A 7,508-nucleotide genomic window follows, 5' to 3' on the forward strand; every position below is an offset into this window, starting at 1 on the left:
CAACTCCTCACAGACCCCTCCACAGCTGGAAAAACCAGTCCCACCAGACCAGGGGAGGCAGGCTGACCCACGCTAGATGTCCAGAAAGAGGGACCCTCACCCCAAATGGCAACCTGCGGCAAGAAGGATACAGGGGAGACTCACAGGAACAGGTTCAAAACTATGGCCTTCAGAGTCCAGGACCAGACTGCACTCTGGATCATTCTGCCTCCCAACCTCCCCTCCCCCTCTCCTCTGCCTCTCCTCCTTCATGAATTCCAGAGTTTTCATTTATCTGGCAAGGCAGGGTGGGGGTGGGGAAGGATGTCACCACATCCACCATCCATCCTGGGAGCTCAACGTCCCTTCCTGGCTGGAAGTTCATCTAGATGGAGGTTTCCAGGAGGTCCCTTCTGCTGCAGTGGGAGAATAAAAAGAGATCTTTACCATCACTCTCATGCCCCGTAAAACAGGGAAATGAGTTGTGAAGAAAGAAAACCAGAAAGGATTTAATTCTGGATTTCCCCTCTGGGCTGGGCCTGTACCCAGTGCTCCCAGAGCTGGGGGTTTGAGGTTTGGGGGAGGGGGCTGCTGCATGGGGGAGAACATGGCTGTCCCCAGGGCACAGGAGATCCTGACAGGACATGCCAGACATCCAGCAGAATGAGAAGTGTCAGGAGCGGGGCCCTGCCCCCATCCCAGACCCCCAGGCTGGCATTCTTCACTCATGAAGCACAGTCATAAATCACGGCTCCCACCCAGACCCACACTCGGACCCTCCCAAGGCCCCAGGCGACAGCCCCCTCCACTGGGAGTGGGCCAGGCCCAGAGTGGTGGGACTCCACCGTGGCTTACCCGCAGTGGGTTCCTAAGGAGTAGTCCCAGCCCCATCTGCAAGGAGGACCCTCTGCTGCTACTTTCTTCGGGACCCTGGTTTGGTACCCACAGTCCAGCCTTGGCTGGGGAAGAGATAGGTGTGCTTCCTAGGGGACACATGGGCCTCCACTGTTCTCAGCTCCCCTTTGGACCTCTCCACTTCCCCGTCAGTCTGGCTCAGAGAGGGCCAGATGTGGACTGAGACCACACAGCAGCCCCAGGGGATGACTGGGCTGGCCCTGCCTTCCTTCTCAGGCGAGGAGGTGGATGAAAACTGGCCTAAGGGCGGAGGGGTCTGCTATGGTGGGTGCCCTGGCAGGGCTCAGGACAGGCTTCCCCCAGGTGCTTAGAATCCATCCTCCTCAGCAGGCGGGAGGGCATACGGGAGGCTGGCGGCCCCTGTTGTCCTAATCACTGTCATTAGCTGGGCAATAAAGAAGCATGGACTGGGCCTTTGAAGAAAGGGCCGTCAACCCAGGTCAGGTGTGTGCAGGCGGCCTAGCAGCTCAGCCCCTCCTGGACACACACACTCTGGGCTGCAGGTGGATGGGGCTCTGCGGGGATGGGGGTCTATGCCCTCCCTGCCTGGCCACTCACACCCCTTCCCGCCATGGCTTCCAGGAAGGTAGCAAGGGGTTTTGAGTGTCTCCTACGAGCTGAACCTGCACAGTGCTGGGACTCAAAAACTTCTATGGTAGTGAGCTCCCCATTGCTAGAGCAGATCAATGAGGCTGGAACAATTTGAGGACAGTCTGCCTGATGCAGCTGTGTCCCTAGTTCCTAGCACAGGGCCTGGTACGGTGACTGTTGTATGAATGAATGAATATATCAGAAGGATGGGGGGCTTCTTGCTCCTGGAGGGAAGTCTGCCCTCAAAGCCCTTTTCCAGACTGTTGTGTGTGAAGTGCTATGTGACCTTGAGCCAATGTCACCTTTTAGGCTCATCAGATAGGCCCAGTTTTCCCCTGCCCCTGTCCCCTAGGGCCCTGGGAATGTCCGTTTCCCTCCCCCCTCTTCCTGCTGGCCAGCCCCAGCCCCAGCCCCAGAGAACCGTAGCAGCCAGAAGGCCCAGCAAAGAGCTATCAAGACAAGTTTTTAAGGAGAAACCTGGCATGTGTGCTTGTTAGGGGGATGCAGAAGGTGGGAGTAGGGTTATTGATCCCCCTCTCTGGGTTAACCTTGACTTGGGCTTTAGGTCAAGGGAAGCTCTGTGGGTTAGGATCCTCAACCCCAGAGTAGGCCCCTTGGGGGCTCAGGCCACGACTCCCCTGTCTCCCCAAAGTCTCAGAGGGGAGGCTGCTTCATGAAATGGGAGGGGTGAGCTGTGCAGGCGGGTGGGCAGTGCAGCCAGGGGTGCAGGGTGAGGGATGGGGTAGGACTGGGATGGGTGAGGTTTTGGTGGGTGCCAGCCTGGAGAGGGTGCCCCCTGCAGCCTCCACCCAGTCTGGGCCCCATTAGTCACGATTAGCAGAGCCAAGAGGTTTTTCTAGGGGGCTTAAAAGGCTGAGCCTCAACCTCAGGGAAAGGAAGGGGAGAGGAGGGGATGCAGTCGGGGGCAGATGGAGCAGCCTGATCGGGAAGATCGCGACAGAGATTCAGAAGAGCTGCTCTTAAAGGTGGGGAGACCCACAGACACCTATACAGAGAACCACTGATTCCTGGGTCACACAGAGGGCAACACATAGACATGCACAGACACCTGCGTACATAGTTACACACTCACAGGTACTCATAGCCCTCAGACACCCAGAGTCATTCGTGGACACACACACACATACACAGTCACAGACATTTGTACAAACACTCACTCAGACACTCACATAAACACGGATGCCCATGCACACAGTGTCAGACCTGAGTGTTCCCAGAAGTACAGAGAAGCTCACACACACTGAGACACAGATTCTGTCACAGACACGCCCAGCATCACATTATAGCTCCACCGACTTAATGCACACCCATGGAGGCACATGTGAGCATGGTAACAGAAATGTAAATACTTGCACACTCACAGTCACACACACACACACACACACACACACACACACACACACACACACCGGCATTGCTCCTCCCCATCTCCACAACCATGCCTCCTGCAGCAGGAGGGATTAAGGTGAGACAGGAGAAGCCTGCCCTCCCCACCCAGCAGGACTCTAGCTGCAACCCTCACCACTGGTCCCCCCACCAAGCTCTCGGCTTGGAAACTCCCTGGATTTCCCAGAGGGTCAGCCACCCAGAACCGGCTCAGACCTCCCAACCCAGTGCCCTTGTCACACACCTTCCACGGCCCTGGCCAGTGCTCCTCTGATCATCTACAGCCAAGGAGCTGCCTGCTCTCCCCCAGGAAGCCCATCCTGACTAACTCCAGACCTCTCCAGCCCTTCCTTGACCTGGGGTCCTCGGGCCTCAGGGCCTCCTGACAGCCATGCTTGGGCCCTGTCCCTCTGCAGATGTTCTTAGGGTCTTCCACGCCAATGGAGTGAGACTTGGAAGGCCTGGGAAGTGGCAGGCTCAGTCTTGGGAACTCACTTTTGGAAGACAAGCTCAGCTCACATGAACATAAGTAGACAGGGAATTTCCTGGCTGTCCAGTGGTTAGGATTCTGCGCTTCCACTGCCATGAGCCCGGGTTTGATCCCTGATCAGGGAACTAAGATCTCACATGCCAAAAATAAATAATGGCCAAAATAAATAATGGCCAAAAATAAATAATGAATATTTTTTTAATTAAAAAAAAGCTCACATTCTCTTAAAACATACACACACAAGTAGACAGAAGATAGCCAGTCCTGACATGGGGTGCTAGGAGGGAGCCCCCCCTTCCAGCATCCTGGGACTCCCAAGAGTGGAAACATACTCTTCCTTCTCCCTGGGGACACCAGACTGCCTCATGGCAGACAGTGGCCAGAGAGATTTCCCTCCGTAGTCAGGGCTGCTACTGGCTCAGAGCATCCCAGCCCTAGGCAGAGCTCAGCAACAGACAGTGAACCGGTTCTGACCACCAGTCTCCAGAGAGACAAATCTTCCCCTGGTTCCAGTCTGTTTAAACACCGAGCTACAGCCCGTCCAGGCCAGAGCCCAGCTCAGCTACATCGGCAGGTCCTGAAATTAGGGTGCTGGAGTGTGTGGGACCAAACCTCCAGATGGAAGCAGCTTCCAAGGGGAGCAGAGCCGACCTTGCAATAGCTAGAATTGAGGGTAGACACCAGGACAGACTTCCTGGGTCTAGGAGAGAACTCTGAGGGGCTGGAGAGGATGAGAAAAGGAGAGGATGGTCCTATCTGGAGGCCGAGAATGAGAAGAATGACCTCACAAATCCTTTCAGTTTCAATTCCCAAGGCTCCTGCTTCTACTCCCAAACTGCATGCAATAAGGAAGTAGTACTTCCCAAAGGAAAGAGGGAGTCAGAGCCCGCACCCATTCCTGGGGCAGAGGTGGGATCCTGTCTCAGGAGGGAAAGAAGTTCATCTCAGCCATCAGTCTCACTGTAGGAAGGTGAAAACCAGTCTCTCCTGCCAAACCATCAGAGTCTCCCTGGGACCCTTGGCCCCTAAATTCATTTGCCTTTCCTTGATTTTTAATGAAGTTGAAAACTTTTCATTTGTTTATTGGCCATTTGCATTTTATCTGTGAATTGCTTATTCATGTACTTTGTCCATTTTTCTGTGAGACTGTCTTTCTTCTTATTTACTTAGAGGAGCTCTTTATATATTATGAATATTAACCCTTTGTCTTTACATATGTTACAAAACTTTCTTCCAAGCTGTTTTTTGTCTTTCAACTTCGTTTATGGTACATTTTGCCCTAATGAAATATTTAGTTATTTACGTAATCAACAAACATTTCTTTATGTTTTCTGCACTTGAGGTCATGCTTTAAAAATGAATTCTCCATTCCATAATTATAAAAATGTCTCCTATATTTTTCTATTTATTTGTATGGTTTTCCTTTTACATTAGATCTTTAATCCATCTGGATTTTTTTAAAATTTATTTTTAACATCTTTATTGGAGTATAATTGCTTTACAATGGTGTGTTAGCGTCTGCTTTGGATTTTTTAATGTATAACATGAAGTAAGATTTAACTTTATTTCTTTCAGATGGAAAACTCACTATCCCAAGTTCACTTATTGAATTTTTATACTTTACTACCGCTTTAAAATATGTTATTATCATATACCAAATTCTGACAAATACCTAAGTTTATTCTGGACTCTATTTTCTTCCATTAATTTATTTGTTAATTTGCACCAAGATCACACTGTTCTAATTGCAGAAGCATTATTGAACATTTTGAAATCTAGCAAGGCAAGTTCCCTCTATATTAGTCTTCTTTTTCAAAAACTTCTAAGCTATTATCATGTATTTACTCTCCCCTAAACTATATATATATATATATATATATATATATATATATATATACTCTTTTTTTTTTTTTTTTTTTACTTTTTGGCCACACCACACCACATGTGGTATCTTAGTTCCCCAACCAGGGATCCAACCCACGTCCCCTGCAGGGGAAGCGCAGAGTCTTAACCACTGGACTGCCAGGGAAGTCCCATTCTTCCCTAAACTTTAAAAAGTAATTCCCTGGGCTTTGCATCTGGCGACGCTCGCAGCGCACTGCGCTTGGCCCAGCTTCTTTCAAAATGTCTACCGTTCATGAAATTCTCTGCAAGCTCAGCTTGGAGGGCGATCACTCCACACCTCCAAGTGCGTACGGGTCAGTCAAAGCGTACACCAACTTTGATGCTGAGCGGGATGCTCTGAACATTGAGACAGCCATCAAGACTAAAGGTGTGGATGAGGTCACCATCGTCAACATCTTGACCAACCGCAGCAATGCACAGAGACAGGATATTGCTTTCGCCTACCAGAGAAGGACCAAAAAGGAACTTGCATCAGCACTGAAGTCAGCCTTGTTCGGCCACCTGGAGACAGTGATTTGGGGCCTATTGAAAACACCTGCTCAGTATGACGCTTCCGAGCTGAAAGCCTCCATGAAGGGGCTGGGGACCGATGAGGACTCCCTCATTGAGATCATCTGCTCGAGGACCAACCAGGAGCTGCAGGAAATCAACAGAGTCTACAAGGAAATGTACAAGACCAATCTGGAGAAGGATATCGTTTCTGACACGTCTGGTGACTTCCGCAAGCTGATGGTCGCCCTCTCGAAGGGTCGAAGAGCAGAGGATGGCTCCGTCATTGATTATGAACCGATTGACCAAGATGCCCGGGAACTCTACGACGCTGGCGTGAAGAGGAAAGGAACTGATGTTCCCAAGTGGATCAGCATCATGACCGAGCGGAGCGTGTGCCACCTCCAGAAAGTATTTGAAAGGTACAAGAGCTACAGCCCTTATGACATGCTGGAGAGCATCAAGATGGAGGTTAAAGGAGACCTGGAAAACGCTTTCCTGAACCTGGTGCAGTGCATTCAGAACAAGCCCCTGTATTTTGCTGACAGACTGTACGACTCCACGAAGGGCAAGGGCACTCGCGATAAGGTCCTGATTAGAATCATGATCTCCCGCAGTGAAGTGGACATGTTGAAAATCAGATGTGAATTCAAGAAAAAGTACGGCAAGTCCCTGTACTATTACATTCAGCAAGACACCAAGGGTGACTACCAGAAAGCGCTGCTGTACCTGTGCGGTGGGGATGACTGAAGCCCTCAATGGCCCGAGGGTCCAGGACGGCTGCTCTGCGCTCCCAGCTAACAGTTCTACACAATCAGCTTGTGGCTAACAACCCCCTTGTGCCCATCCCTGGGAGGATGACGTTAGTGCTGCCCACCTCACCTGCTCCATCCTTAGTTTAGTTGCCTAAGCATTGCCTGCTTTTCCGGTCTAGTCTCTCTTTACAGTAAAAGAAATGAACATTCCGAGGAATTGGAAGTGAAATCTATGATGTGAAACACTTTGCCTTTTGAGTACTGTGTCGTAAACAGATGAATAAACTGAATTTTTACTTTAGGAACAAAAAAAAAAAAAAAAAAAAAGTAATTCCCTGGCAGTCCAGTGGTTAGGACTCAGTGCTCTCACTGCCCTGGCCCAGGTTTGATCCCTGGTCAGGGAACTAAGATCTCACAAGCCACACAGCATTGCCCAAAAAAAAAAAAAAAAAAAAAAAAAAAACGACTTGTCAAGTTCAGGGAGTGGGGAATTAGACTTTTGATTTAAATTACATTTAGCTTAGGGGCTTCCCTGGTGGCGCAGTGGTTAAGAATCCGCCCTGTCAATGCAGGGAACATGGGTTCGATCCCTGGTCTGGGAAGAACCCACGTGCCGCAGAGCACCTAAGCCCATGCACCACAACTACTGAGCCTGAGCTCTACAGCCCACGTGCCACAACTACTGAAGCCCGCATGCCTAGAGCCTGTGCTCTGCAACAACAGAAGCCACTGCAATGAGAAGCCCACGCACCACAACGAGTAGCCCCTGCTCAATATTATATTGAGCTTTCCAATTCAGGAACGTGATACGCCTTTATATTTATTCAGTTTATTATGTGTCTGTCAGTAAAGTTCTATTGTTTTCTTCATGTAGATTTTATGTACTTTTTATTAAGTTTAGTCCTGGGTATTTTGTAATGTTGTTGCTATTGTGACTTGGATCTTTTGTCTCCTTATACTTTCTTTTTTTAAAAATT

The 7,508-nt window shown here is 49.9% G+C and overlaps 1 pseudogene across 1 annotated transcript; it reads left to right on the forward strand.

The window, feature by feature from the left end:
• The first annotated feature begins 5,456 nt into the window (after window positions 1–5,456).
• Window positions 5,457–6,832, forward strand: LOC113632811 (annexin A2 pseudogene; annotated as a pseudogene). Its single transcript, XR_003437963.1, has one exon. The product of XR_003437963.1 is annotated as an annexin A2 pseudogene (transcript).
• The last annotated feature ends 676 nt before the right edge of the window (window positions 6,833–7,508 follow it).

Source organism: Aethalodelphis obliquidens, unplaced genomic scaffold (genome assembly GCF_003676395.1).
Source record: "Aethalodelphis obliquidens isolate GAN/ISIS:26980383/991018 unplaced genomic scaffold, ASM367639v1 scaffold38, whole genome shotgun sequence".
Taxonomy (NCBI): domain Eukaryota; kingdom Metazoa; phylum Chordata; class Mammalia; order Artiodactyla; family Delphinidae; genus Aethalodelphis; species Aethalodelphis obliquidens.